Source organism: Poecilia reticulata, linkage group LG23 (assembly GCF_000633615.1).
Source record: "Poecilia reticulata strain Guanapo linkage group LG23, Guppy_female_1.0+MT, whole genome shotgun sequence".
Lineage (NCBI taxonomy): Eukaryota > Metazoa > Chordata > Actinopteri > Cyprinodontiformes > Poeciliidae > Poecilia > Poecilia reticulata.
This window is the reverse complement of record NC_024353.1, coordinates 9,248,998-9,271,617: the sequence shown is the minus strand read 5'-3', so window position 1 is coordinate 9,271,617 and position 22,620 is coordinate 9,248,998. Positions and strand designations below refer to the sequence as shown.

Here is a 22,620-nt window from a genome sequence, read left to right as displayed (position 1 = left end):
CTTCCATTTTATTTTATTTTTTGTATGAAAATAATTTTGGTATATTTTTGTTCATATAAATACAGTATTTATATTTGAATACATTGTATGCCGTATGTTTGTCTATGTTGGGGGGGCCAAAAGCTCAATTCAGTACGTAAATAAGTTGTTAAATAAGCATTGGACCGACGTCACAGTACAACAAACGAAGCATACACTTTGATATGTCAATATTTCAATGATTAAAAGTCATTCTGAGAATGTGCAGAAATGAGTTTTCAATAGATAAATCCAATTTCTTGTCGCGGCACATCATAAATCGATTTGATCCGTCAACGCCGAGGCCCGTTTCATGAGATTATTTTAATTCCACGATGAACTGATCCGTGACACGTTTGTTTTATGGTCTGAAACATATCTGTGGACACAAATGCGTATTTCACAAATTATTTTGCATTGGATTGCACCACTTTGGGACTCTCAGTGTGCGTCTAAAGCTCACAGTCTGTCGTAAACACGGAACATTTTGTTCTAAAGAAACCAAAAATGTTGCTACCCAGATGATTCTTATTATTTTTTTCTTTTTGTCGTGTGATTTTACATTTTTTTCTTTTTCGGAGAAATTGTTGCCAACAAAAATAAGAAAAAAATGTCAACTGCGTGCTTTTTTTTTTTTTGTTGTTCTTTTTCTTTAAGGTAAAAAAATTTGACGGTTGCTTTGCTGTTGTAAAAGGATGTGCCTCTATTAACTTATTGTAAAGTATTTGCATTACTTTATATGTGAAGAAAGACATGCAGAGTGATTGTGAAGTGACACATTCTGTGGTGAATATTTGCCTTTTTTAACGTAACCCTTTTCTAACTTTTGTAGCTGTAGACTTGAAAGACATTTCTCCCTTCAGTTTTTTTTTTTTCTTTTTCTATGATCGCTTATTTTTTCTGGGTAGCACCGGGTAGTTTTGATATACTTCATTTTGTACTTTACTGTAGTGTTATTTTTTAATGGGAGGGGCATACAGAATATTGCTGGGAGTTTTTTTGTAGCAAAAGAACAATAAAAATACAAAATAAACAAAGTGAAAGTGATTTTTGATCCATTTCAGTCCGTTTAATACTTTATGTTTTGCTTAAAAGTAAACACTCAAGGCTGCGTTTGTGTTTCTGATATTAATTTCCATCTCAAAAGCTCATTTTCTCTCTTCTGACAAACTAAATAGATTTGTAACTGATACAGGAATGATAAAAAATGTGTGCGTTAATATTTTACATTCTTAGCTGAAATGCAGAAACGCTGAAGGCTAAATTTAAATCCCAGTTGTTGCACAATACATAAAACTTGGATAAGAGTGAAAATATTTGAATTAAATGCATGACTTCTGTTTTTATAGTGCAGCTGTTGGCAAGTTTACTGCAACTTCGACCTCTCCCTCTCCCCCAAAAAGAATAAGTTACCCAAGTTCAATAAGTGTATGCATATAGAAAGCAGTTACACAAATGTGGGATATGTAAAAAAAAAAAAAAAAAGGTAGATTCATACTGTTTGATTTAAATACATGGAAAGTTTGCTTTACAGTTCCAGGAAGTCAAAATAGCAAGTCGGCTGCATTAAGACAAAAGTCAGGGAGAGTTAAATTTGTTCTGGAACGCAATAAAACTGAACGTAAAGTCTGAATTTTGTAAAAGTTTCTGTTAAGTCACATTGTAATGTAAAAACACACGCTTCACATTTTGAGCAAAAAAGGCATATTTCCCAGTGCAAATTGAGCCAAAAACATGACTTAACTGTGTTTGGATAAGAAAAAAAAAATAATCTCAAAACACACAATTTTGTTTTGGAAACATTAATTCAGCTTAGACCTTCAATTAATAAAGGAGCTGCTGGAGTCTTTGTTTATAAGCTTTTTCCTTTTATAATAGAACTCTAGGTAGTGAAATTATTCTTTTTTTACTGTGATGGATGAGTGCGCTTTTGAATTTAGTCTCATATCTAAGGTATTACAAAGTGTCTCGGAGGACTTTCAAGAGATTTTTTGCTGGAATATCACCGTCCTTGATCAATTGTTCTCATCTCTGGTTGAAAATGAGTCATTATGCTAAAAAATAGACAAAAAACTTCTGGGGCTTCGGGGTGATTAATAATAGATGCCATAATTTAATGTTACACTTGTATACACACCAAAATTGAGTTAAGTTTGGTTGGTGGGGGGAAGTTTATCAACTTTTTTTCCGTTATAGCTAACAAAATTATGTGTACAGTCATTTTATCTTCCCAGAAACTGGTTTATACTTTTAAAAACATCTTTTATTTGGATATTTAGAGTGGAATTTCGACAGGAAAAGCTGACCATGGCTGGCAAGATTGTTTGTTTTTTTTACAAAGCAACAAATGAAAAATGCAATTTTTTCAAAGCACAATTGCTAGTAATTACCAATTCAGACAAATTTTTAGAAACTTATAAAACGACCTGGAAATATTCTCAGTTTCATGTTATTTTAATATATTGAAAAATCTGCTGCCGCACACCTGATTTAAATGAATGGCTGATTAACGAGCACTACGGCAAGCGGGAGGAGAAACAATCACCTGTGTCACGTGTGCTGGAACAGAGACACACCTAAAATAAGAAGGAGTCTATTTAGAGCAGCAAGAAACCAACAGGTAGCTACATGTGAACTCATTTAAATTTAAGCTGTGTTGGTTAATTTTTTTTGTTAGCTTATGCACTTATAATTAAGATATGTAAATTTTGACCGGGGAAAAAAGTTTGTTTATAGCGCAAATGTTAGCTAAAACCCAACATTTTGTATCAATATTTGAAAAACAGAGAAACAAACCTTCATAAGACGTATAGAAAACAGGCAAAGTTGAATAAATGTGTTATCTGGACTGCAATGAATCATAATTGTGAAGTTTGAATTAAACTGTGCGAGGTTCTTTTTGTTTTAGCTATCAAAGACATATTTGCCATTAGCTTATCTCTTCGAACAGAAGAGGCTGCAATTACGGTTCTGTCCTGAGAGGGTCGCTGTGGTTCTACATAAAAAAAAAATTCTTCCCGCATCGTTCACAAACCCAGCAGACCTGCATGTCCACCTGCTCTTTTCAGCCAGAGCCACTTTTTTTCCCCCTTCCAATTGGGGAATTAAAAATCAGCATATAAACTGTACTGAAACGGCAAAGAGTCAAATTGGGAAGAATGCGAATTGTTGCTATATCAAGTTGGAAGACATGGCTTTCTGGTTTTGGTTGTGGTCCTCCTTCACACCAGCCAAAACCTTGTTTATGCCAGAGGCTGGCCGTCGTCTCCTTCACAGAGTCAGCACACAGCTGTCCTCTGTAACTGCTTTAAGTGTTTATATGCTTATGATCAGGTGAAAGTTAACAGTAGTGTATATGGTGCTGCTGTGTGGGCAGGCTTTGAACCTGCAGGGCCTCGCTCCTGGAGTTACCTCCACAAGCCCCCTCACCACCATCGATGACGCACAACCTCACGAGCCAAAGCCAGGTTTGCCTCTGATGCAAATTCTGCAGCTATCTGTTGAAATATGCATTTTACTTAAGCCCGACGCAGCTTTAGTCATTTGCCGCTTCTGACATTCAGAGAGGTAAACCCGCTTTATGAGGATTAAATGAGCCAGTAATGGGTGGGGGGGCCTTGGGATATGGAAAGCCACCTTCAAGACGCGTTAAAAGACATCTCCCATCTTCATAAACAATTGGAGCTAATGTGGTCGCACAAACAGCAGCAGCAGAGGAGCATGTCTCCATCCCTCTCTCGTCTGTCTTCAACAGATACTAATTGTGTGGGGAGGTAAACACCGCAGTTGAGCGGAGAGGACGGCGAGTCAAGCGTGAATATCAATCTCCCCACATCAGTGTCATCAGATGACTTTGACTGAGCTGAGGTGGGCTCATTAGGGTGCGGCAGGCGCCAATAACATCCAGGTGGAGAGCTGCAGTGTTGTGGAAGCCTGTGGTTTGCAGATGTGTGTGTGTGTGTGTGTGTTTGTGTGTGACACGGTTCTGGATGTATAATCCAGCCCACCTTTGGCAGAGGTGTCGCAGAGTTCAGGGGAGGAAGTGTCATGCTCCCACACAGGGCCGCTGTCAGTATGAGGCATGAGCAGCCACACAAGTTCATGCACAAAGTGCGCCGCTGTCTTGACGTTTGCTTGGCTGCGCTCGCGAAAAGTTTTCACACCACTTTAGCTTTTCTCGCGTCTCGCCACGCTTACAGCCACAAATTTTGACGGAGATTCTCTGCATTTTATGTGATGGAGTAAGACAAAGTGGGGCACGGTTGTAAATTGGAAGGAGATGAACAGAAATTAGTCTGGTGACGGAATTCGTTGCATACTCATTTAAAAAAGAAAAAATGCCTTCAGCTCAGTCCGACTGGATGGTAAGCATCTGTTTTGTAAATGTATTTTTAAGGCTTGTCACAAATTCTCATCACAAATGGAGCCATTCTGACACATGGATATGGTTTGATGTAATGATGACTTTGGACACTGTCTGAAAACTCTGGAAAAACATGGAATTTACCTTTTGTTTTTTTTCTAGATATGGAGAAATGTCTGTGTATTTATAAAACTACTACCTGTCCTATTAAGTAGGTCATTGTGTTGATTGAAGGTGATAAATGCATGTAAGCACTCCAGTTTTCAGGACATTTTTTTATGTAAGAATGATCAAAACTATAATTTTCCATACACTTTAGAGTTATGTGCAACTTTATGTTGGTCAATCAGATAAAAATGCAACAAAATAAATTTAAGTTTGTGTTGATGATCATGTGGAAAGATGTGAACATATCAGATATGGGCACTATTTGCTTCAATGTTATGACTTTTTAGAAATCAAAGAGCTTTATTCAAAGAGAATCAGACATGCAGGAATAACTTTAAGAAAAAAAATGTGCTGTTTCACTTTGCAGATTCCACAATTTATGGGTTTTCTGTGCAATTCTAGACTTTGCAAATCTGTTACTTTACATAAAAAAGTAAAATTACAAACAATCCTGAGCATTCTGTTTATGAGTGTCATAGGAAAAACAGAGCTTCTTCAGATTCACTGTAATACAGACTGCTGCAGGAGGTCAGCATCTACTTTTTGCAGAACCTTGAATAATATGAATTACAACATATAATTTACCTTTTGGGATCACAAAAGTATTTAATTCTGAATATGTGACAACATTTTTGATTAGATTCTAAAATAACATTTGCCCTTTTAAATGTTGACTAAACTTTCATTCATTGCCATATATATATATAATTTTTTATTTTATTTTATCAGAAATGTCTGGAGTTTGATTCAAGTTAGCCATTAGCACAGAGGAGCTCCCATCGCCAGCTAACCTGGACCGCTCTGTGGCAGCTCAAACAACCAGAGAAAATGGCAGGAACACCAGGAGAGGTCAAATCAATACTTCCAGTACATTGGAGGAGAACAAAAGCAGTGGTCAGCCTGGCATCATGATGAGCTCAGCCTGGATGATAATGGCGGATGACTGCAGGTAAGGAAAGATTCCTAAAAAAAAAAATCCAGCCAAAGCAGTTGCAGTACCAACCTCTGTTAACTCTTCCAATAAGATCAGTTCAACACAAGAACTCGATCTTTGTTAGATATTTGAATATATTTATTGCTGTATATTTAAATACTTGCAGTACTTTTTTGAATTAGCCCCGTGTTGAGATAAAACTGCAAGGCAAGAATGTGTTGATTTTCATTGGTCAGGAAACTGCTACAGGAAAGTATCTACTGTTGAACCTGCTCATAACTAACATGTCTAACTAAACGGCATACAATAGTTAGAAATTGGTTTGTCTTGCAACAGCTATTTAAAACACAGCAGATCTGAGATGTCAGAGCTGCTTTGAAGTATAACCTGAAATAAAGTTATATTGATTTAAACAGTTTGAAAATATTGTAGATGTTTAATTCCTAAAGTTTTTGCTTTAATTTTAACTTGAAAAGCGTCAGATTCGAGACGAAAGTCCATAAACATACCTTTACGTTTGATTTTAATTACTTGTTCTTTTTTTTTTTTGCAAAATAGCCTCAAGCTTCAGGTTGGTTTGAGAAAAGTAGTTTTTTTGCTTTATGTTTGGGATTTTGTTTCTGGAAGATCAACCCTGCATTTAGCTTCACCCAGTTTCCCCATCATCTCTGAGCAACTTTGTCCCACCAAAGAAAAGCTTCTGAACAGCATCATGCCTCTGACACAGTTTTATGGTAGAGAGAGAGATATTTGGTTGAAGTGGGTTTTATTTGAATGTACACACTTTTTATCTTTGTTTTGTTCCCAACTTTGAATTTGTGCAAACATTTCCCAAACCATTCTTCCACTTTGTGCACCAGTTTGTGTAGGTCTAACATAAAAACAAATGCACTGGAGTTTGAGGTTGAAATATGATAAAATGTTAAAAGGTTAGGTGGGAAATAAAACCTCAGGACAGTGAGTGAAAAGATTCCTCATTTTCTAATAAAAAACATTTTGATTACAGTGAATAAAATTGAATGTGGATGTGATTTTAGGGGCAGAAAATATTTTCTTAAAATTAATACGAGTCCATTGGAAAATTTGCAAAAGATGTCTGGAAGCTAATAAGAAAGAAATGGAGATTAAAAAAGTCAACTCCCACAGCACAATGCTGCCATCACCATGTTTTAGGTGGAAGTGCAGAGATAATTTTCAACATTTATTTAGATTTTTTTGCATGAATGTTTAACATCAACGTCTGATTGTTCCTCCCACTTCACAACTGCACACTACTTTGTGATGCTCTAGTACATAAAATGCCAACAATCAAAGAAAAATTTGAAAATTTTATGGAGGTGTTCATACATTTGGAAGGTTTATTTGGACTGAATCACCAGGTGTTTTTCCCTTGGAGACTGAAGCTTCAAAGAGCTTCCTCTGAGCACCAAAACACACACACACACACACACACACAAAAAAAAAGAAATGCAGCGCCTAGACTTGTGTGAGTGAAGTTTCATGAGCGTGTGAGGTGACTTGTAAAGGAAACAGACTCTGAACCGTGCAACCATTCTTCTGCATTAAACATTTCGCAAACCCTCCACTTTCCATTTTGGGACCTGCACAAAAATATTCTCCAGCACCACTTCTCTCCTTCAAGCTTTCTTTTTTGCTCTTTTTTTTTTCTTCTTTTTTTTTTGTTCTTCCTCTCTTCTTCCTCCCCTTTCTCGTCGGCGGGTCCTGATAGGCCCAATCTCCGGTGGCCATGTCGAAAACACCGGGCCAGAATAGCACGGGCTCAAGGTGGATAAATATTTATGGGGTGCGTTTACTCCGCACCGCAGAAGAGAAGTAGAAATAGCGTGTTTCCAAGGTGAGCAAAACAAACAACTTCAAAGGAATTTAAATGCACTTCATGTAAATTTTCCCCCAGCAGTCGCATGTTTTCTGCAGAGATTACAGTTATACTGTTAATGAAGGATCTGTGCCTGGCGCCAGATGACCTGATTATTGTCTGCAGCCCAGAGGTATTGACAGACAAGGCAGATAATGCGAGTAAAAATCAAACACACACAAATATGAGCTCTACATTCCTACTTCTTTCTTTCTTTCTTTTTTTTTTTACCATACATTCATTCCTTTAAGGCTTCAGTTTAAATAAAAACAACCTCATTGATCTACACAGCTACGGCCAAATAGCGAAAAACAAACAAACAACAATCCTTGCATCCCTGCAGATGTCATTTATTTCCCGATAATCCATGCAGGTAAAAACATGCGAGATCTCTCTTCAGTCTCAGTTCCGTGATCTCTCAAAATTCGGCAGCTCCAATGCCAGACGGTTCGCTTCGTCACATGTTGCCCTCGCCCCTCTCACCCTCCCCAATCAAACCCAGTCAGGCGATCGGCTAATTATCCACTAATGTCATGATTCAGCTGGCTCGGGAAACGTGATGATGGCGACGGCGTGTGTCGGGGGGCCAGGCAGGCCGGTTGTTTGGGAGTGAGAGACGGAGGGAGGGGATCAGCAGGGCTCGGAGCGAGGCCCTTTGATGTGGAAGATAATTACTTGTGTAGTTAAGATAATTAGCACAAGTCCAGAATAAAAGTAAATAGGCTAACTGTCGCTTCCACTGCAGCCGCAATGAAGTCAAGCTGCGAGCGGAACAGCATGTAATTTTCCTGTCTGCTGAAAGTGAAGAGAGATTAAGCATATGCATTTATTTGGCTGAGCACGGCGTATACTCATAGTACACAGTGGGGATGAAAGATCGGGGCCACGGGTTGTGCCTTTGAAAAGTTTTCGCAACCCCTTTTTTGGGAAAAATTTTGCCATGCTACAACCATGGGGTTACACTGATCAAATCAAGCAATATAAAACACAAAATCAGGTTTTAAATTTTTTTTTAAATGTAAGAAGCTGGTCATTTTTGGCGACGAACAAATGCGAACACCTCCACGTTTATTCCCACATAAATGGCTAAAATTACACAAAGAGAAATCACATCAGGTGCACATGAGAACATTGCTAGTCAGCATTTTTCTGGAGGTTTGCCCTGTTTAAACCTCAGACGTTTAGCTTGCTTGCTCCAGACTGGTGGAAGTAGAGTAAACTCCACAGTGAGATCCAAAAAGCCGACTAAGGCCTTCAGAAAGCAGCTTTTTGAGACTAGAAAGGGATCGAAAGAGGTCACAAAATGACCTGAAATAACTCTTTATATGGTGCAGATTTATAATTCATTAATATGAAAATGATGACCTTTTAGCATGCTTAAAACATCCCTTTCATCAATTCCACATTTCTATACATCAGTGGTTCTTAACCTGGGTTCGATCAAACCCCAGGGGTGCGATGAGTTGGTCTCAGGGGTTCGGCGGAGCCTCTGCTGCGGAGGTAAAGACACACTTGTGTAAAGTTGTGATGATGCCCCGCTTTGCCATCACTTGCTGCAGAGGATCACGTTACATTGCTTAGCCAATCAGTGCTGCGGAGGAGCCCTGATTGAAGGAGCTCCACTCTCAGCATGGATTTGAACTTTTGTCTTTAATTACTTCAGCAAAGCTCACAGTTTTACCAAATTCTATAGTCTAAATCTGCTCCTTAGTCGCATCTTTTCGGGGTTGCTACTGCCTCTAGTGGTGTGGGGGTGGTTACACAGCTAATATAATTACATTACTAAATCAGAATACCGCAAATATTTTGTGTGTCTTGGGGGGGTGGTTGGAATAAAAAGGGTTCGGTGAATGCGCATATGCAACTGGGGGGTTTGGTACCTCAAAAAGGGTTAAGAACCACTGCTATATATATTTACTGTTCTAGTGTAATATTCAAATCTGGCATGTTTTCATTAAATGTAAGTAAAAAAATATAATTAACACAAAGACTTAATCAGCCAGTGTGTGTGTAATTTATCTCTATAAAGTGTTTCACTCAGTGAATTGATTTACTGAATTAAATGTGCTTTTCATTTGTATGAATATGACTACAAATGAGACATTCCCAGCCAAGGTCTGGACATTCAAGCTAGCTCATTCCAAAGCAGACCGCAAGATGCTAAAATAAGTATCCAAAAACCCTCAGATGTCATCACTGGTTTGGCTCTTATTAATGTTTATAACGGAGTACATGTTTGTTCGTTCATAAAGGGACTGGACACGCTTAACTTTCATGAGAGGTGTACAAAAACGAAACCTTTTCTCAATGAGAAAAACAGCGGAGACACTCGAAACATAAGTAGGTAAATAATAACTACATGATTCAAATAATAAAAAGGCAAATATCTTAAAAGCTGTTGAGGCTTTTTTTTGAATAAGAAAGCCTTAAATTGTTTTTGAAAACAGACATGTTTGGAGGAGCAGTAAAGCTGAATGTCATCTGCATGAAGGTGATGGGATATATTGTGTTTTCAATTCTCAGTAAAAGTCCTCCCTTTAATAAATACCGTCCATCAAGCAGGTTACTTGTATTCACTCCAATCGCTTCATTGACTTCTGTTAACCTATAAAATATTCACCATTCAAAAAAAGTAATAAAATTCCAGTAATTGTAATGTGAAAAAGTTACACTGAATACTTATTTTTGATCTGAACATAAAAATATAAAGAGCATAAATAGCATTTACGGACAATAACATCTCTGCAAAACGTAAATCAGAGTTGAATATTTTAAATTAAAGATAATTTTGAAGATGAATAGTGTATTCTGTTTTGTCTTTGGTATTATAATTGTGTATATCCTGGCATATTTTGTAAATGTTGTCTTTGTGGCTGAGAGGTGCCTTATGCAGACATCTGTGCAGCCTGAGGATGTAAATTGTTTCCTGTTTAGTGAATATAAATGGTCTTGAGTTGAAAAATGAGCGACAGAGTCGAGTACAAGGGACCCCCCACGATGATGCGGGTTCTTGAATGTGCCAAACCAGATTTAAGGAAGGTTCATCCCCGCTTTCGTGCAAAAAGAGACTCCCCTGCTGCTCTCATCACCATTCTGCTGCTTTCCAAGGGCACTCCTGTGATTGACGGGGCTTAATGTGTATCTTGCCAGAATTGAATTTGATCCTGGGGACTCTGCCACGGGCCTCCTATGTTAGATTTAAACCCCCACCGTCCTCTACCTCTATCTTTTTCCTATTTTTTTCTCCTCCCTCTCAAACAAACAGAAACAGAATTACCTCGTCTGGAAAAGCTCCTGCATGCTCGCTTGCTGCATTCTTGGGAGATCATGTGTGGATCTGTGTCACAGAGTGATTGTGCTGCTTGTATTTTATGTTTTGTTTTGTTTTCATTTTTTTCCGGGGGTTGTAGGAGGAAAAGGATTTGAGCATTTATTCAAAATGACAAAATGTGACTTTATTTTTGTGACGCATGCTATATTTATTTATTTTGGTACGTACAGATGCGCATTTTGGCATATGTGCTTCCATGCCCATGCACCTGTTTATGCCTGAGGCATGGGGGAGAGGGAGGAGTATTTTTTTTTCCATGCACCTGCTGTCTCAGAGCTGTAATTTCCTCTACAGAGTTTAGCTGAATAATCGCACTTCCCCTGCTGGCGCTTCGCAGTTCAAAGCACTGATGAGATGAAACAAAACAATGACTTGTCAGAAATGCCAAACACCGCTCAGGTTGAGCTGGAAAGGCCAGCTTCTAGTTACGCAACACTCTAAATTCTGCCCACCCTGCACACATCAAGGCCTAATCGCATCTGTAATTGTCAGCAATATGCTCATGGGGGGGGAGACGTCACGCAGGGCACTTCAGTTTAAGGATTCAAATCTCCATAAAGAAGCGATATCAGCAAGCAGTAGAAAGCTGCGTTTTGCTCCAGTTAGCCGTTTTCCTCTCCCAAAGCGGTGGGCAAATCGACAAGGCCTCATCCTCCTCTTGTTTCCCACAGATCTGTGACAACAACATCCTTATCGTTTGTAAAAAGCCTGCCATTCATGTATATCCATTTGGCTGAAGACTGATATTACCGCTGTAGCACCCGAACCCCTCTTCCCCCCCTTTCCCTTCATCTTTATCTTCCAGTGAGGCTGAGGAATCGCACGCGGTCCAAGACAGATTACGACTTCAGCTAAGAGGGAATCAATGCTTTTCTGTCTCGGTTTCATGTGGAGGCACCCTTGAAGTGGCATCTGTTTTTCATTCATACACAGTACGATGTGTTGCTTTTAATCTGCCTTTGTAAGCTTTTATTTTTAACAAACCCGTAAATGCTTCACAGAGATTTTTTTAAACGTTTAACAGAAAAATGCGTGTCCACACATCACGATACGGCACCACCGAAAATGATGTAGATATGCCTGGCCAATCGGTGGCGCAATGCAAGACAACAACACAAAAAAAACACAGAATGGCGCCATGTTTGTTTGTGAGAGTGCAGGAAAGACAGACAGACATGTTGTTTTGATGTCATCATTTAAAAAAAATAAATGGCCGCATGGAAACGTGAAACGTTCTGAAATATATCCATTCCAGAACCCAGTTTCATAAATGATTGTTTCTGGTCTTCCAAGTCGCTGATTCCTCAGAGATTTGGGTCCATATCGAAATCCATGATGCAAATATCTTGTTGCACCTCATCCTGAAGAAGCTCTATTAATTAGATTGAGACTGAGGGACCTTAAGGTCCCTCAGATTCACGTCTAGAAACCAGTTTGAGATGATCTGAGCTTTTGTGCATTAATCTGTTGTAAGCATTCATCCTAAGATGCACAAACAATACTCAACTGGTAAGAAAACTTCCCCTATTACTCTATCACCATCAGCCTCAAGCTTCAGTGCAAGGTGGGATGGATTTATGCTTTCATGCTCATAAGGCCAAATTCTGACAAGACTACTAAGAATAATTGGACCAATCTGTTATTGTAAAGCCATTTTGAGCCTGTGTGAATTGGACCCTCAATTTTCTGCAATCTTCTGCTTCAGTGTCTGGTGTATTGCGTGTTTGGAGAGGGCATTCTGCATAGTAACAAGTGGATATTTGCTCCTCTCTTGACTTCCCATCATTCTGAGCCAGTCTTGGTCATTTTCTTCTGACATCAATGAGGCGTTTCCATCAAAGTAACTTCCTCTCACTGGATATTTTCTCTCTTTTCACTGGATCAAATCCCGGTGGAGCAGTAATTTCTGAAATTCTCTGCCCAACAATCCTGCCGCATTAAAAATCTCTCTCATCTGCTTTTTCTGTTCTGCTGCTCATTTTGAGCTTCAGCAAGGCTGAATGCTTTAAGTTGCCTCCATGTGATTGGCTGATTCTCTATTTATCTTAAAAGCAATTGAACAAATGCTTTTTTTTTTTTTTTTTACCCCTACTTTACTCTGTCTTAAATATTGTATTATCTCCTCCAAACTGCTGCATTAGCTGAGAATAACTTATGTAGGGACCTGTAGATGCCACTGGAGATTTATCTGATGCATCTGACCTCCTAAATGTTTCTATTCAGCTGTTTTTTTTTTTTTTGCATTCCCAAGCGTCTGGATATACTTTTAAATCCTACATATAAGAACTTTTTCAAGTTCCTTCTCCTCCATCAGTTTCTCTCCGTCTCAGCTAGCGCCTCTGTTGCGGCTATTGATTGTAAAATAAAGGGAACGGACTCTCGCTGACCCCCACATTACGAGCGTGCGGCGTATAATTACCTGTGCCGCACTCTGATTGTATCCCTTAAGAGAACAACCCCCCGCACCCCCCAGCCTAGCTACTGGTCTTTCAACCTCCACCTTTACCTTCAGCAGCAGCATCACCCTCCCTTTTAAACAATCCCTGCAGCCGAGCCAGTGGGGCAAAAACATCTCAGCTAAATGAAACATGTCAGGTTTTTAATGGAGTTTGTTTACTTCACTGTGTTTACCTATTAATGCCATCTATAATTTCATCTGCATACAGGTCCTGTGTTGTTGAGTGAGTATCAATGTGTGTGTGTGTGTGTGTGCACTGCAGGCCTGCCTGGAGGCTCACTTTAATGAATTGAAACCTAAAAATAAGGCTCTTAACACCATAACCTGCAAGAAGCGGGCTGTACATTGCAACTGTCCTGGATATCTTTTGAAAAAAACTGTCAGTAGGACCAATGTGCAAATTAGGCAAAGCAGTTAGTGGAAATATTGATTACATAAGGATAAAAGGGGAGCAGTTTTGCATGTTGTAGCTCATTAAGTAGAATTGCTTGCATGAAAAATAATTAGTATTGATTAAACGACTGCAGCCACTTTATACAAGAAAAATAAGTTAAACTTTTGTTTTAAGGTGGCTTTGTTGAAGAATTTATAGATCTTTTAGTGGTTGAATAAATGAATTATTTTTTTAAAGCATCAAAGAGAAGACTTTTTTTTTTGGTTTCATGTTTTTATTAGTCAGCAGCAAAGAAAAGCTGTCATAAGAAAGACGGGACTTGACACCGTCTTGCCAGCATCTTCACAATGTCTTTTGTTCAATCTGTACATTTTGGACCAAATTACAGAGCCCATCTCGTTCCTGAGTCGGACATTCCCGTCATGACTGTATTTGCATGTAATTGTTTGAACAGACGAAGACGGCACCTTAAACCATCTGCAAAGTGTTCCCAGGCATGAACCAGACTTGTGCAGCTCCACAGTTCTCTTCCTGATATCTTGGAAGATTTAAAATTATTATAATTTTTTTTGGACTTTCCAATCATGTCAAAGAAAAAAGCAGGTATGGTCATAAAATGCATCAAATTAACTCAAACATAGTTAATCTACTATTAGTGGATTGTTGATTGAAACCCAAAACCCAAGTCATTCAGTATAAAAGACAATTATCCCTGATAATGGCCAAATGTATGTAAACTTATGAATTTGAAGAAAGTTACAAAATAACATTTTAAAATAATGTTAAAATTTTGTCAAAGTTTTCTGGTATTAAGCAAATGGAAATAATTTTGGTAACTCTAATCTAAAACGACAAGTTTGGTCAGATTTCACTTCAGTGAGAAAAAAAACTACTATGTCTTTTTATTTCTGTATGTGAATATCTGGATTTGACAGTATTCGTGTGTTACAATGGCCCAGTCAAAGCATGGACCTAAAATTAGTTGAGAATCTATATAAGCTGAATAAGCCTGAACAATTTAGCAAAGAATATCTAAATTTGAGTGTGCAGATAATGTACAGCTGTCATACTCTAGATATTTATTTAAAAAATGGTGCATCCTTCTTCTCCTTTTATTTATAGTAAATTATTTGAGTTAGTTCATCACCAAAAAACGCCTCCGAAATAAACAGACGTTTGTGACGGTAACGTAGCAAAATGTGAACAAGTCTGAATACTTATGCAAGACACAGTAATTTGCACAACAATGGAATAAATTCTTACTGAAGCACATAATTGCAATCTATCTGCTCCGTTATGTGTGTTAGATACACAAAAAGATTCTAATTCTGAAACTGTGATTCACAACCTCGAGTACTTGTGCTCTGTGGGGTGCATCTGTTGTTGCCAGAGGGAATGTTGAGAGATGGTAGAGTTGTCCAAAAGCTGTGGGGAGAAAAAAAAAATACAGCAGCTAACATTTGATTCACTCAGATGGGTCACGATTTTAGTTAAGAAACTAAATAAGTACGAAACCGTACATCACCAGGCGCCAAAAAACAAATACTCTTGGCAAAGAAAGCGGAAGACAAGTATATTTATTCGAAAAGCTCTTTTTTTTTTTTTTTTTTTTTTTGGGCCGAACAAGGAAACAAAAGGAAAGGCCCACCATCCGAATGCTTAGGCACATCAAGAGATTCTTATAACTCCCATAAAGCTTTAATCAAGGTCTCAGTCTTAATGAGCTTGCTAGGGAGAAGAGTGTGTTATTGCTGCTAAAGGTCATGTAATGCAAACTGTAGAGCTAAATGAACACGGCACATTTTCCCAACAATTAGTAAGGAGGATCGTCTCCAAACAGCTGCCCCATACCACCAAAATAAAAATAATTGCTGCAGAGGTCAACACAAGAAGCCTATAAGTTGATGGTTGGAGGTTTTAAGGTAGCACCTGATGAACAACTTGAAAGGAAAAACTTTATAATTGAGTTTGAAAGACGCATAAAACCTTTTTTTTTTAATGGGAAAAATTGCCCTGTCTTATTGTTTGGAACCAGCAGTACAAATGTGATCTGATAAGGAGACTTCAAAATCTGCACATGGGTCAAAGCAGATTGGATTTGTGCATTTATCACATAGTTTAATCAAAAGATGAAACCAGAAGTTTTGAAATGGACAGTAGCCATCTTCAGGCATAGAGTTGGATTGACAGTGGTTTGATTTTGGGTTGCATTCGGCGTCACATGGAGAGAGATTTTGCTCTGGAAAACATAAAAAAAAAACTTGAATATAGAGTTTGAATGCAAATTAACATTTACAAGCAGCTTGAAAAGTTTAGCCTTAGACCTTACACTCCTCTGATTTAAAATGTCAAAATTTGCATCTGAATTTCCCATGTTGGAGGGCAGCCATTACAAATTTGCCAATAGATACCAGAGCTCAGAAAGTATGATCGCTGGATGACATTTACTTACCATAAGACTGCTGTACCTTTTATGTTAATGCTAAAACCCAGATGTTGTCATGACTTATAAGCTTAATTTTACTATATTTATGTTGTTGTTGTGAACAGAATAGCCAGACAAAAAGGACTTTAACTCTTTCAAGTTTGACTTCTTCAATATTTATTGAACAATTCATGTTTTTTTTAATATATATATTTTAAGGTTGTGAGTGACGGGGTAAAAAAATCTTAACATATTTGAAACTGGAAGAATGTTTGCTAAAAGGTTCATCACTGTAATGTCAACAGCCAGTTGTCAGAAACTCTGCTGGCGCAAAAGTGGAATTCTGCTGATTTGAGAATAACAACCACAAGGTGAATAAGCAGAGTAGAAAAGTCTGCCAGCTCAAATAGCGGCTAAAAGCAGCGACATAATGCCTCTTATTTCCAACATCCAACACTTGGTTTTTAGTTATCATTTTTATTTCCAACACGACCGTTGCAAACTGTTGGCAGTCGGCATTTATACCCGATCCAATGAACACATTTGCCCTGTCACATTGTGAAACATGGAAAATCCCCCAGAAACACATTTCAGACAGAGACATTTTTATTGTTCAGTTTGTAATTTTGTAACTGCCATGGGTTTAAAAAAAATCCATTTACCAGGGGTCCTTTATAGCAGCCAGAGGAACGGAAAATGTGTTCCCCTCCCTCCCTTATCACCGCTTCTCACAAACAACAGCATGAGATTTAGCACAGTAGTTAGCACATTGTAACACCACACATGTCAGCGGTGATTAAATATGGGGAAATACAATGAGAGCTTTCTCGTATCACGGTTGCATTCCTGTTATTGAGCTGTATCATCCAATTTCAACAAATTATGTCTCAGTTATCGCCGAGCCTAAGCAATGTTGTTTTCCTCCTTCCCCTTCTGTTTCATACTTATGCAAAAAAGAGGTGAGAAGAAAAACAGGTTCCCAATAGACTTTAGTTGTCTGTTTATATTGTGGGGAGATTAGGAGACCTGAACAATTGCTGCTTTGTTTGTTATTGATTTTTGATTTGTATGCCTCGTGAAGCCAGCAGTGGCTGGTTCTTAAAATTTTCTCCATTACATTCTGAAATGCTTGTTGTTTCAATCATTTGTGACTCTTTGTGGTCTAGAAAGGGACTGTTTGCATTTTTGGAAATTAAGGGAATTTTAATATGTTGGGCTACACGGGCTAAAATCGCCAACTGTATAGATCCAACTAGCTGTAAATCACCAGGTGGGTTTAGACTATTAGACCTGGGAAAGCAGTAATACATTCAGTGTTCAATGGATTTGTTCCAACTGGGTGGAAAGTCCAACCGTTTAGACGAGTCTTTAGTCACAGCTAATGGGGGAGAGGTTGTTGTGCTAGCTAAATGGCATTAGACTGAATAAATTGCTCATACAAATCTTTATTTTTCATGATTTCAAAATTTTTAAACCGAGGTTTAAAAAACTGATCAAAGGGTTTGCTTGTAGGTGGTCACTTTATCTTTATATCTTTGGTAAAAATCCAGATTAGTTTGTTGTAAAACATTGCAGTGCTATACAGTGTTGTTCTGTCATTGGGCAAGACACTTCACCCACCTCTAATTGCCCCACGGCAGCTGTGGCATCCAGTAGCTCACCACCATCAGGGTGTGAATATATGCGTGAATGGGTGGAAAAACTGAATGTTGTGTGAAGCGTTTAAGGTCATCTCGACTTTATAAAGCGCTATTCAATTATTAAGTACAAATACCATTTTATTCAAACACCAATCACTGTATTTGGCTGGTATTTACAGAAAGGCATTTGATTAGTCACAAAGGAAGTAGCAGTAGGAAGTGATGCGTAGATGCTCTGACTGAAAGTGCTTTACTTTTCCTGCTTTATGAAGATCATTGGTGCACTGCCTCCTCAATATCCAGTTTTATCATAGGTTAACATCAGAATTTCACCATCATCAAAAACTTTTACTAATACCGTATTTTCCGCACTATAAGGCGCACCTAAAAACCTTCAATTTCCTCAAAAGCCGACAGTGTGCCTTATAATCCGGTGCGCCTTATATATGAACCAATATTGAGCCACAACAGGTCTAGCAACTTCGGTAAGCAGCCGTCGACTTCATTTTTGCCCGTAGAAGAAGAAGCGCGCGGTGCATGCTGGGATAGTTGTCAGAACGCTGGTTTGTTAATAAAGTTTGACTGACCTATCTACCTGCCGTCTTGATAATCATGTCGTCTGCAGGTTATTTAGCACCACGTTCTCCACGAACATGTGTGCGCGAACGGAAAAGGGTAACCATCGTCCAGCCACGCCCCAGCCCAGTCGCGGAAGACTCTCCTCGCCGACCCAAGTCGGACTGTTTTGTTGACATTCTTTATGTCATTCCTTATGTAAGACACAGACAGGTCTGGTCTTTGGAGATGCCAGATTTTGACAAATTTGCTGTGTTTGTCAAATGAATGCCAGTGCCAGGAATGAGAGACGCCATTTGCTAAATCGAGCTATTTTAAGAGCAGCTCTACCTTTCCATCTAGTTTCAGAATTGTAATTAAAGCAAAAGTTTGCCCAGATTTGGTATTTGCAAATATTCTCATGAATATGCCCCCAAAGTATTCTCATACCAAACAAAGGTGTTTTATTTTTCTTTTATTCGCTGCAAGTGCTTTATCAGAGTTTCATTCTGTCCCTCTCATCCTTGATGCTGAGGGTGCCCTGGGTCAGGGCAAGTTCTTTGAGCTTCCATCCATCTACCGTTTGACAATGCCTGGCTGACTTCCAACCCTTTAGCACAGCCATCAAATGCCAGCTACCAAAGTGGCCATATGTACTCCTCAAGATACCAGAGGAAAAAAGGTCTGAAGTGCAACAACTTGATGCATTGCCCACCAAGTACACATTAATGAACAACACAAGGGCCAGAGTGAAACACTCGCACTGAATTACTTTATCTTGCAAAACAAAAATCAATTAAAACCCTGATAAATATCTGATGTAACAACTTTTATGTTGCAAAGGGAAAATGAAGCGATTGGGTACAAAGAGTGTGGTTTTCAAGTGATTATTTGTATCAGAGAGCCAACTAGATAGAGGTATGCTGAAGGTCAGATTAAATAGAGAAGAGCAAAAAAAAAAAAAAAAACAGACCCAAACATCTTTCTCTTTTGTTTACCTGAAAAACAAGTTAAATCAACAAGCAGGAGCTGATGGAAATTGGATAAAACCGTCAGGGCTGACCCAAGAGAGGATTCCATTTTCATTATGTTTGGACAATGTTGTAATTCAAGCCCCCGTTTGGGCCCTGCTTTTAGAAAACAACAAAAGAGAAGAAGGCACGTCGGCCGGGGAGGTATTTCTCATTTTTCCCAGGCGTTCAGTGAAATGGGAAGGGGCAGGCAAAAGGGAGGAGGATAAAGTGGGAAAAAAAGAGGTTAGTTAAGGGGATCAAGTCACCACCTGTGATCTGAAGTAAAACTAAACCCTCTCATTCCCCATCCTCTCCTCCGTCCCTCATCCTTTTGTTTTTTCTTTTCTTTTTAAGGTCCTCCGAGGATATTGCCGCCATATTCTTTCAGTGGTAAAAATGTCCCTAGGCACAAAGCTATTTCAGATCCTTTACCAGCAGGCCCATGGTGATAGAAAAGGCGTAATTTGTTTTGACTTTGCCTCTCTCGCAAACCAATCTCCTGGTGTTATTTAAGTCCGCACTCTTGTCTCGCTCTCAGCAGCGTGTGGCGGCAAACAACAAATCTCAGGTTGCCATGGATCTCTATTTATAAAGCGTTTGTGTGGCTTTGTGCAACTATTTTTTCCCCCTTCTTCTTTGTTTCCATAATTCATTTTAAATTCTGTTACCATGGCCGTCCATGGTCGCGCACACCAAAACGAAAAAATCAAAACAAAAACTTTGAATTAGACTTTTATGAAGTATCGCTGCCTTATTCCCAGTGTGCTCATATCTATGCTTGTACAATCTGAGGATGCAGAAAAGAAGTCTGCACAAGTCCTAAAAAAAACAACCCACAGATGGTCTTAAAATAGAATAGTTTCATTAGGCCGGAGCAAACAGGGATCCAGCCGTTTGCCTGTTGATCATTTCTCTCTGGTGACTGCTGAAGTGCACTCTTCAACCACAATGCAACAATGCAAGGGTAGAGATTAAAGCTACAAGAGCAAGTACACCCCTTACACATTTTTGTAAATATTTTATCATGTCTTTTCATGGGACTGCACTGAAGATGTGGCTTTTAAACAATGTACTCGGTGTTCTGCTTGTGTCAACACACAACCATCAATATCTAACCCATTGGCAACAATAATGAGAACAGCCCTAAGTTAAAATTTGTAAATTTTACCCAATTAACCATTTTTCTTCCCTGGTGTCATGTGATGCGCAAGTGGGCTCTCACACTCTCTCAGTCCAGTCATTGGATGCTCAACATAACATTCCCTGAGAATCAGAAGAAAAATAATTAATAAAAATGGCATAGGCTATGAGAACATCAACACCCTGAAACCGAGCTGCGGCACTGTGACCAAGACCATGTTTCATGAGACGGGTTCCAACGAGAACAGACCAAAGAAGTTGAGTGATCATGTGCCACATCATCTCCAGAGGTTGTCTTTTTTTTTTTTTTTAAATAGACGAATGAGAGCTGTAGACTATTGAAGGGATAAGGGTCAGCCTACAAACAATTTGCTGAAGACAAGCTCAGGACATGGGTTACTGGAACATCAAGTTTGGCAGAAACCCATTGAAAAAGGAGACTGTGAAGAGGCTTTGCCATTTAAACACCCTCACCTCTGGCAGACATTTCTGTAATAAAGTTGGCCAAGCACTCTGTTTAAGTCTCCCCATTCTCCACAAAGACCTGTCTTCTCTGGAAGCTCGTTGCTCTGTGAGTTCACCTTCCCTCTAAATTGGTATATAGATACCACATATCCCACCTTTTTGTATGTCAATCCCCGGGGCAAGGACAAGAGCCCATCTAAGTACAGCACTGCCACAGTGATTTTCCACCACCACTTCATTGCTCAGCTGCTCCAGAGGTCTTGGACTGCATCAGAATGTGAAGCAAAGGAGCTTCTCCTTTTAGGTAAGAAGCAGACAAGACCAGCACAAAGAAACAAAATTTCCCAATGAACATAAAGTGAACTGACCAGTCTGCACTTGTATGTTCAGACTGACATGTTTTTAGCTTAAGTGGAAGAATTTCTCTTTACCCCTAATGTCTTCATCATGTCAGGGACACCAAACCAATCAGTGAATGACTCCATGTCTGTAGCGGATGGGCGGAGCTCATGTCATCTATCCCTATCAAGTGGGAGAAAGGTTTTCTTCACAGAACCAGGCAAAAATCCTCTAACCTTTTAAACCATCAAAATAGACATGGAAATGACCTGACATTGATATTCAAAGACGATTCAAGTCAAATTCACATTAACTGAAGCATCACATTCCTTTAAATGTGTAATTAAAGCTTCAGCTGATCAAACAAGATGATTCAACTGTTCAAATTTGTCAGCTAAAAGGAAGAACATTCTGTGCCTTAATGCTGCCAGTGTTCTGTATATTTATCGTTCCAAGGTATTCGGCTTAGTCTGAAGAAACTTTTTGTCCAGTGGAGACTAGAATTATTGAGGTTACACTGTGCATGACCTAAAGGGAAAATAAAAGGTCAGAATGTCACACCTTGGGGAACCTTTACGCCCCAATAATGTGTCACAGAAACTGACCTACACAGTACATTCAATCAGATATCCCCTGACTTTTTATTAGCTAGGTGAGATTTAAGAGTCTTACCAACCCTGGTGTGTCTGCTGCAGCAGCAGATGGTTAAAAATGATCCCTTCTCAGACTTGCAGCTCCTGCTTTTGTTAGCGCCTTGTCTCAACAAGTATTTGGGGAAAATGAGGTGCCGCAGTGGAGAAAAAAGGAGGTGGTGCCGTACATGAAACCCATCACGTATACGGGGCTCTAATTACTTCCACGCTCCTCCCTTGTGTCTTAGATGGATTCTCATGAGCCAGAAGTGGAGGATCAGCACTTTCCATCCCTCCTACTAACTCCGTTCTTCCTTTTTTCTTCTCCCTTTTCACAGTGGGGCTTGTGTTATTAACCTTCTGTCTGCTCATGCAAATAGGACTCTATAGCCCCCTTTTCCCCCCGTCTCTCTCTGGAAGCTCATTTTAGACAGCTGAGCTTCTTTTAGAAAATTTACAAGTGTTGTTTCCTGTTATGAAAATAGTCCAGCATTCGGCCAGAATCCAGAGCCAATGAGAAGGGGGAACCGATTGGGAAAGTGAAAGGAGAGAAAGAACACACTGCTGAGACAGTGCACGACTCATTTTGCTTGATGATGAGGCAGAAATGTGGAGAGAAGAGGAGGCAGAGGAGTTCAAGCTGAGCAGAAAGAGGACAAAGTAACATTTTTCAGTCTTATCTTTTAACCCAATATTGACTATTGAAGAAGACAAATGGGTCAGGGGTGTACTTGGTTTTGATGGTTTGAATCTGTTCACCCACTCGGCTCCTATTTTCCTCTCAGGAAACTTTCTCTGTCTCATTATTGGAAGTACTAAGCACCTCTTAAGGTGGTTACTGCTCCTCTCATCAGGAAACAGTGCAGATG

General features: G+C 39.1%; 1 long non-coding RNA gene across 2 annotated transcripts in view; it reads left to right on the top strand.

Moving 5' to 3' along the window:
* The first annotated feature begins 2,550 nt into the window (after positions 1-2,550).
* The window catches only part of LOC103459518 (uncharacterized), a 34,702-nt gene continuing 14,632 nt past the window's right edge, over positions 2,551-22,620 (top strand). For both annotated transcript variants that reach the window (XR_532762.1, XR_532761.1), the window contains exons 1-2: positions 2,551-2,638; positions 5,279-5,498. This is a non-coding gene — a long non-coding RNA (uncharacterized LOC103459518). The remainder of the gene's footprint in view (positions 2,639-5,278; positions 5,499-22,620) is intronic.